We start from the raw sequence: 9,932 nt of genomic DNA on the forward strand, positions 1-9,932 counted from the left end.
TGCTTTGCACATAGTAAGCGCTTAATAAATGCCATCATCATCATCATTATTATTATTACAGGCCGGGGGGTGGGTGGGAGGGGCGGATGGGACTGGAAGATACAGCAGACCCTATTTCAGGGAACTCAGCCCTCCCTCTCCGCCCTCAAATGGGGTTTTGATCTCTGTGCTCCCTGTGACTTCCCCGGGGAGCCTTCCCCTCGTCAGCGCCTTCCCAGATCCCAGGATGAAGCAAGGCAATAATAATTATTATTATGGTACTTGCTGAGCGCTTACTATGTGCTGAGTACTGTTCTAAGCGCTGGAGCAGCTACAAGTCAAGCAGGTTGGCTTCAGTCCCTATCCCACGTGGGACTCACACTCTGAATTCCCGTTTTACAGGTAAAGGCAACTGAGGCCCAGAGAAATGAAGTCACTTGCCCAAGGGCACACAGACATGTGCCAGAGCCGGGAGTAGAACCTGGGTCCTTCTGATTCCCTGATAAAATAAAGCCTGGTAGGAATGGGAGGGAGGAAAGAATGGATAGAAAGAGAGAGGAAAGCGGGGGAAAGCAGGGACCAGAGCTGAAAGGCGTGGGGTCAGAGGCTGGGGGTGGAGGGCGTCCAAAAAAATTAATAGAACTCCCATCCTCTTTCAGATTTTATTCCCTCCACCCCTCTGTCTTCCCTCACTTTCTTGCCTTAAAGATCTCCAGGAACGGAGACACCTCCCCGCACCCCACTCCAATCTCTTTCGGTTTGAACCTCCAAGCTCACTGTGGGCAGGGAATGTGTCTGTTTCATCGTTCATTAATTCAGTCGTATTTATTGAGCGCTTACTGTGTGCAGAGCACTGTACTAAGGGCTTGGAAAGTACAATTCAGCAACAAATAGAGACAATCCCTGGGCTTCAAGGCTCTCCATCACCTCGCCCCCTCCTACCTCACCTCCCTTCTCTCCTTCTACAGCCCAGCCCGCACCCTCGGCTCCTCTGCCGCTAATCTCCTCACCGGGCCTCGTTCTCGCCTGTCCCGCCATCGACCCCCGGCCCACGTCATCCCCCAGGCCTGGAATACCCTCCCTCTGCCCATCCGCCAAGCTAGCTCTCTTCCTCCCTTCAAGGCCCTACTGAGAGCTCACCTCCTCCAGGAGGCCTTTCCAGACTGAGCCCCTTCCTTCCTCTCCCCCTCATCCCTCTCTCCATCCCCCCTTCTTACCTCCTTCCCTTCCCCACAGCACCTGTATATATGTATATATGTTTGTACATATTTATTACTCTATTTATTTATTTATTTTACTTGTACATATCTATTCTATTTATTTTATTTTGTTAGTATGTTTGGTTTTGTTCTCTGTCTCCCCCTTTTAGACTGTGAGCCCACTGTTGGGTAGGGACCGTCTCTATATGTTGCCAATTTGTACTTCCCAAGCGCTTAGTACAGTGCTCTGCACATAGCGCTCAATAAATACGATTGATGATGATGATGATCCCTGCCCGCAACGGGCTCCCGGTCTCTCCCAAGCGCTTAGTACAGTGCTCTGCCCACAGTAAGCGCTCAATAAATACAATCGAAGGACTGAATGAATGCTGTTAATTCTGTCCCGCTGAAATCTCTCTGCCTGAATTCAACCCCACCTTGATCTGTTGGGTCCTCAAAACCCCCGAGGACTCAAAGACAGACATTCAGACAAAAAAGCCCCCAATTCCTCTCCTCTTCCTTCCTCTCGACCCGACCTTCTTCTAGACCGTGAGCCCACTTCTAGACTGTGAGCCCACTGTTGGGTAGGGACTGTCTCTATACGTTGCCAACTTGGACTTCCCAAGCGCTTAGTCCAGTGCTCTGCACACAGTAAGCGCTCAATAAATACGATTGATTGATTGATCGACCTACTCACTGCACCTGACGGTCCTCTCTTTTCCTCTCCTCCTAACCAATACACCCCAACTCTCACTCTTGGTTCCTCCCAGGCCAATCTATCCACTGTACTTCCTTCTTGTCCTTCTCACGGCCGACTTCTCACTCACAGTTGTCTCCCTGCCTCGAACTTCCTCTCCTTTTCAATCCTTCGGTCCACCAAAGCAGCGTGGCTTAGTGGAAAGAGCCCGGGCTTGGAAGTCAGAGGTCGTGGGGCTCCGCCACTTGTCAGCTGTGTGACTTTGGGGAAAGTCTCCCCCTTCTAGACTGTGAGCCCACTGTTGGGTAGGGACCGTCTCTACATATTGCCAACTTGTACTTCCCAAGCGCTTAGTACAGTGCTCTGCACACAGTAAGCGCTCAATAAATACGATTGAATGAATGAATGAATGAATTCCCTTCTACTAGTCCCTGTTGAATGTTTTCCGAGTTGAATTCCAGTCCTGTGTCAGCAGCCCCTCCCAAATGGCGATCAACTGATCAGACAATCAGTGATAATTATGGTATTTACTGTAAGCTCGTTGTGGGCAGGGAACGTGTCTACCAACTTTGTTATACTGTACTGTCCCAAGCATTTAATACAGTGCTCTGAACGTAGTAAGCGATTGATTTAAGTGCTCTTACTATGTGCTAAGAGCTGGGTAGACAATATTAGGTTAGACACACTGTCTTACCCCGGGGATCACAATTTGAGAGGGAGGGAGAGGGCTTTTATCCCCATTTTTCCAATGAGGAAATTGAAGTACAGAGAGGTGAATTGCCCAAGGTCACCCAGCAGGCCATGCACAGAGCTAGGATTGTCACACTTTTGCATATATCAATTTTAAAAAATCTTCGTTCTAAGCAGTTAGGCATGTTTATATTCATTTTTCCTCTCTTCGGTCAATCAATCTTATTTATTGAGCGCTTACTGTGTGCAGAGCATTGCATTAAGCACTTGGGAGAGGACAATATACAGTTGGTAGACACATTCCCTGCCCACAGCAAACTTACAGTCTAGAGGGGGAGACAGATATTAATATAAATAAGTAAATTATGGATGTGTACACTAAGTGCTGTTAGACTGAAGGAGGGGTGAATAAAGGATGCAAATCCAAGTGCAAATCTTTTCTGCCTGTAAATTATTTGGCGTCTGTCTTCCCTGCTAGACTGTTAACTCCTCAAGGGTGGGGTCTGTACCTAGTACCTCAGCGTGGCTCAGTGGAAAGAGCACGGGCTTTGAAGTCAGAGGTCATGGGTTCAAATCCCGACTCCGCCAGTTGCCAGCTGTGTGACTTTGGGCAAGTCACTTCACTTCTCTGTGCCTCAATTACCTCATCTGTAAAATGGGGATTAAGACTGTGAGCCCCCGGTGGGACAACCTGATCACCTTGTAAACTTCCCAGCACTTAGAACAGTGCTTTGCCCATAGTAAGTGCTTAATAAATGCTATTATTATTATTATTATTATTGTCCTCTCCAGAGCACTTTGTCCAGCACTCTGCACACAATAGTAGCTCACTAAATAGTTTTGATTGATTGATCTGTGAATTACTTTTTGTCTGGCTCCCCAGCTAGATTGTGAGCTCTTTGCAGGTAGGGATCATATTTTCTAACTGTAATAATAATGATGGCATTTGTTAAGCTCTTACTATGCGCCAAGCACTGCTCTGAGTGCTGGGGGGGGATACAAGGTAATCAGGTTGTCCCATATGGGGCTCAAAGTCTTAATCCCCATTTTACAGATGAGGTAATCGAGGCACACAGAAGTTAAGTGAGCTGCCCAAAGTCACACAGCTGACCAAGTGGCAGAGTCGGGATTAGAACCCATGACTTCTGACTCCCAAGCCCGGGCTCTTTCCACTAAACCACACTACTTCTCTTAACTGTAAATTCTTTAGACTGTGAGCTCATTTTGGGGAAGAAAAGCATCTGTTGTACTATTATATTGTACTCTCCCAAGCACTTACTACAATGCTTGGCACACAGTAATAATAATAATAATGATGGTATTTGTTAAGCCCTTACTACTTGCAAAGCACTGTTCTAAGCGCTGGGAGGATACAATGTGATCAGGTTGTTCCACGTGGGGCTCACAGTCTTAATCCCCATTTTACAGATGAGGGAACTGAGGCACAGAAAAGCAAAGTGACTTGCCCAAAGTCACACAGCCGACAATTGGCGGAAGTGGGACTTGAACCCATGACCTCTGACTTCAAAGCCCGTCCTCTTTCCACTGAGCCACGCTGCTTCTCAAGTAAGCACACATAAATCCGATTGATCATCATCATCAATCATATTTATTGAGTGCTTACTATGTGCAGAGCACTGTACTAAGCGCTTGGGAAGTACAAATTGGCAACATATAGAGACAGTCCCTACCCAACAGTGGGCTCACAGTCTAAAAGACTGATGACTTCTAACTCGATGGTATTCTTCCAAGTGCTTAGTAATCAATCAATCAATCAATTGTATTTATTAGTACCGTTTCCGGGATACAGTAGCCATCCAAAAAAGGCTATTGATTGATTGTAAAGATCACAAACAGACCCTCCCCCAGGTCATCATCTGTGGGACAATCTTGCAGGTGTGAATTTGATCCTAGCTGTGCCCCGTTCCAACAACGGTTTGTCCCAGACCAGTGTGCCTGCCCGTCAGTGAGGAGGCCAGCTGAGCTAGACTGTGAGATAATAATAATAATAATAATAATGGCATTTATTAAGCGCTTACTATGTGCAAAGCACTGTTCTGAGCGCTGGGGAGGTTACAAGGTGATCAGGTTGTCCCACGTGGGGCTCACAGTCTTCATCCCCATTTTACAGATGAGGGAACTGAGGCCCAGAGAAATGAAGTGACTTACCCAAAGTCACACAGCTGACAATTGGCGGAGCCGGGATTTGAACCCGTGACCTCTGACTCCAAAGCCCGGGCTCTTTCCACTGAGCCACAATGCTTCTCAATAATACTGGCATTTATTAAGCGCTTACTCTGTGCAAAGCACTGTTCTAAGCCCTGGGGAGGTTACAAGGTGATCAGGTTGTCCCATGTGGGGCTCACGGTCTTAATCCCCATTTTACAGATGAGGTCACTGAGGCCCAGAGAAGTGAAGTGACTTGTCCAAGGTCACACAGTGGACGTGTGGCAGTTCCCTCATCTGGAAAATGGGGATGAAGGCTGTGAGCTCCCCCCCCACCGTGGGACAACCTGATCACCTTGTAACTAACCTCCCCGGTGCTTAAAACAGTGGTTTGCATGCAGTCAGCGCTTAATAAACGCTATTATTATTATTATTATTATTATTATTATTATAAGGTTTTTGGGTGGGTATCAGTGGGGGTCAGGGTGTTTGGCTGTGCACACATGGGTCCGCGTCCCTGTAGCTCCTTGTGTGCACGTTTGTGTACCGTCTTGTCGATGCGTCTGGGAGCATGCGCTCACTGTGCACACATGGGTCTGCGTCCCTGTAGCTCCTTGTGTGCACGTTTGTGTACCATCTTGTTGATGCGTCTAGGAGCATGCGCTCACTCTTGTGTGACACCAGGTCTGGGTGTGTTTCTCTGTGACAATGTGCAGAGACCAGTCTTCCGCCAGCATGAGTTCTCTCTGTCCTGTCCCTTCCCCTGTCCTGCTCCAGCTGCTGGCCGGGGAATGGGCCCATGGAGGGCCCTCCCATACAGGAGAAGCAGCATGGCGCAGTGGAAAGAGCCCGGGCTTTGGAGTCAGAGGTCACGGGTTCAAATCCCGGCTCCACCGATTGTCAGCTGGGTGACTTTGGGCAAGTCACTTCTCTGGGCCTCCGTTACCGCATCTGTAAAATAGGGATTAAGACTGTGAGCCCCCCCATGGGACAACCTGATCACCTTGTAACCTCCCCAGCGCTTAGTACAGTGCTTTGCACATAGTAAGCGCTTAATAAATGCCATCATTATTATTATATAGGGACCGTCTCGCGGTGGGAGAAAAACGCAGCTAGGCCTAACGGATAGAGCAGGGGCCTGGGAGTTCGAATCCCGCTCTGTCACTCCATTTCTTCCGTCTTTCCACTGTATTTATTGAGCGCTTACTGTGTGCAAACCACCGCGCCGAGCGCTTGGTGTCTGCTGTGTGACCGTGGGCAAGTCACTCGTTTCTCTGCGCCTCAGTTCCTTCATCTGTAAAATGGGGACTGAGACTGTGAGCCCCGCCCAGGCAGGCACTGTGTCCAACTTGATTATCATCGACTCCAGCCAGCAGAACAGTGTCTGGCGCATAGTCAGCACTTAACAAATACAATTAAAAAGAAAAAAAAAAGCCCCAGATCTGGAGGGAGTCATAGGGAGGGATAAGTGACTCAGATCTGAAGTTCGAGGGGAAGGCCTGAGCCTGGGAGTGAGTGTGTGTGGGGGCGGGAGGGAGTGGGGAAAGGGGCGGACTTGGATCTGTGGGCAGTTGGTGGGGAGAATAATGATAATAATAATAATAACAATAATGGCATTTATTACGTGCTTACTACTTCCCAAGCGCTTAGTACAGTGCTCTGCACACAGTAAGCGCTCAATAAATACGATTGAATGAATGAATGCAAAGCACTGTTTTAAGCACTAGGGAGGTTAGAAGGTGATCAGGTTGTCCCACGGGGGGCTCACAGTCTTAATCCCCATTTTACAGATGAGGTAACTGAGGCACAGAGAAGTTAAAGTGACTTGCCCAAAGTCACCCAGCTGACAATTGGCAGAGCCGGCGGAGAAGCCGGCCCTGCTTCCCTTTGGCAGATTGGCAGAGAAGACCCTCCCTCCCCCAAGACTAGGGAGCAGAGGTCCGCCCAGGTTTGGTGGATGGACAATAACATTAATATTTAATATAATATCAACAGTTAATATAATATTAATAATATTAATATTTAATATACTATTAATACTATTAATTAATTGATATAACAGCAATATTGATAATATTATTAATGTAATAATAAATAATAATAAATTGTGGTATTTGTTAAGCTCTTACTATGTGCCCAGCACTGTACTATTTGCTTGTAATAATAATAATAATAATAATAATAATAATAATAATGGTATTTGTTAAGCACTTACTTTGTGCCAGGCACTGTACTTAACACTGGGGTGGATACAAGCAAATTGGTTTGGACACAATCCCTGTCCTGCACAGGGCTCACAGTCTTAATCCCCATTTTACAGATGAGGAAACTGAGGCACAAAGAAGTGAAGAGACAGCCCTCTGGGAGGCCAGGTAGGCTCCAAGGAGAAGCAGCACGGCCTGGTGGCTACAGCTCAGGCCTGGGAGTCGGACTGAGTTCTAATCCCAGCTCCATCATTTGTCTGCTGTGTGACCTTGGGCAAGTCACTTCACTTCTCTGGGCCTCATTTCCCTCATCTGTAAAATGGGGACTGAGACTTGTGAGTCCCATGAGGGACAGGGACTGTGTCCAACCTGATTAGCTTGTATCCACCCCAGTGCTTAGTACAGTTTGACCTTGGGCAAGTCACTTCACTTCTCTGGGCCTCATTTCCCTCATCTGTAAAACGGGGACTGAGACTTGTGAGTCCCATGAGGGACAGGGACTGTGTCCAACCTGATTAGCTTGTATCCACCCCAGCGCTTAGTACAGTGCCTAGCACAAAGTAAGCGCTTAACAGACACCATAAAAAAAAAAAGGAGCTGTTGGCGCAGCCTGGTTGTGTCGCGGCATTGCCGATCTCACCTTCACAACATCACCAAGATCCGCCCTTTCCTCTCCATCCAAACCGCTACCTTGTTTGCAAGCTCTCTTCCTCCCTTCAAGGCCCTACTGAGAGTTCACCTCCTCCAGGAGGCCTGCCCAGACTGAGCCCCTTCCTTCCTCTCCCCCTCGCCCCCCTCCCCACCCCCCCATCTTACCTCCTTCCCTTCCCCACAGCACCTGTAGATATGTATATATGTTTGTACATATTTGTTACTCTATTTATTTATTTTACTTGTACCTATCTATTCTATTTATTTTATTTTGTTAGTATGTTTGGTTTTGTTCTCTGTCTCCCCCTTTTAGGCTGTGAGCCCACTATTGGGTAGGGACTGTCTCTATATGTTGCCAACTTGGACTTCCCAAGCGCTTAGTCCAGTGCTCTGCACACAGTAAGCGCTCAATAAATACGATTGATGATGATGATGATGATGATGATACAATCTCTCATCCTATCCCGACTGGATTACTGCATCGGCCTCCTTTCTGATCTCCCATCTTCCTGTCTCCCCCCGCTTCAGTCTATGCTTCTCTCTGATTATCTCTGTACAGAAACACTCTGGGCACATCACTCCCCTCCTCAAAAATCTCAAGTGGTTGCCTATCAACCTTTGCATGGAACAAAACCTCCTCACCCTGGGCTTCAAGGCTGTCCATCACCTCACCCCCTCCTACCTCACCTCCCTTCTCTCCTTCTCCAGCCCACACCGCACGCTCCGCTCCTCTGCCCCTAATCTCCTCACCGTTAGGCCTCGTTCTCGCCTGTCCCGCCGTCGACCCCCAGCCCACGTCCTCCCCCGGGCCTGGAATGCCCCCAATCCCTCTGCCCATCCGCCAAACTAGCTCTCTTCCTCCCTTCAAAGCCCTACTGAGAGCTCACCTCCTCCAGGAGGCCTTCCCACACTGAGCCCCCTTTTCCTCTGCTCCTCTTCCCCTCCCCATCGCCCCTACTCCTTCCCTCTGCTCTACTTCTCTCTTCCCACAGCACTTGTGTATATTTGTACATTTGTACATATGACTATTTTATTAATGATGTGTACATATCTATAATTCTATTTACCTATCTTCTAAACTGTGAGCCCGTTGTTGGGTAGGGACCGTCTCTGTATGTTGCCAACTTGTACTTCCCAAGTGCTTAGTACAGTGCTCTGCACACAGTAAGTGCTCAATATGATTGATTGATTTGTATTTCCCAAGCACTTAGTACAGTGCTCTGCACACAGTAAGTGCTCAATAAATACGACTGAATGAATGAATGGGATTGATGCCTAATTGTTTTGTTTTGTTGTCTGCCTCCCCCTTCTAGACCGTGAGCCCGTTGTTGGGTAGGGATTGTCTCTGTCATTCATTCAATCGTATTTATTGAGCGCTTACTGTGTGCAGAGCACTGTACTTAGCGCTTGGGAAGTCCAAGTCGGCAACATATAGAGACAGTCCCTACCCAACAACGGGCTCACAGTCTAGAAGGGGGAGACATAGAACAAAACAAAACATGTAGACGGGTGTCAAAATCGTCAGAACAAATAGGAATTTAACTATATGCACATCCTTAACAAAATAAATAGAATAGTAAATATGTACAAGTAAAATTGAGTAATAAATCTATACAATAAATCTGGAGAAGCAGCATGGCTCAGTGGAAAGAGCCCGGGCTTTGGAGTCAGTGGTCATGGGTTCAAATCCCGGCTCCGCCAACTGTCAGCTGTGTGACTTTGGGCAGGTCACTTCACTTCTCTGGGCCTCAGTGACCTCATCTGTAAAATGGGGACTGACTGTGAGCCCCCCGTGGGACAATCTGATCACCTTGTAACCTCCCCAGCGCTCAGAACAGTGCGTTGCACATAGTAAGCGCTTAATAAATGCCATCATTATTATTGTTATTACTACAAACATATACAAGTGCTGTGGGGAGGGGAAGGTATCTGTTGCCGAATTGGACTTTCCAAGCGCTTAGTCCAGTGCTCTGCCCCCGAGTAAGCGCTCAATAAATACGATTGAATGAATGAATAATGAATGAATTGGGGAGCCTAGGAGCCAGGCAGCCGGGCTCCCAGCCCTAAGGGAGGGATCGACCGCCCCTGCGACCTGGTCGTCCGCCGCTAGGGGGCAGGCGAGCTCCATCCATCGGCCTGGCCTGGTCATCATCATCATCAATCGTATTTATTGAGCGCTTACTGTGTGCAGAGCACTGGACTAAGCGCTTGGGAAGTCCAAGTTGGCAACATAGAGAGACGGTCCCTACCCAACAGTGGGCTCACAGTCTAAAAGGACAGTCGATGTCCCGCCATCGACCCCCGGCCCACATCATCCCCCGGGCCTGGAATGCCCTCCCTCTGCCC

Source organism: Tachyglossus aculeatus, assembly GCF_015852505.1.
Source record: "Tachyglossus aculeatus isolate mTacAcu1 chromosome 12 unlocalized genomic scaffold, mTacAcu1.pri SUPER_6_unloc_1, whole genome shotgun sequence".
NCBI classification, from domain to species: Eukaryota; Metazoa; Chordata; class Mammalia; order Monotremata; family Tachyglossidae; genus Tachyglossus; species Tachyglossus aculeatus.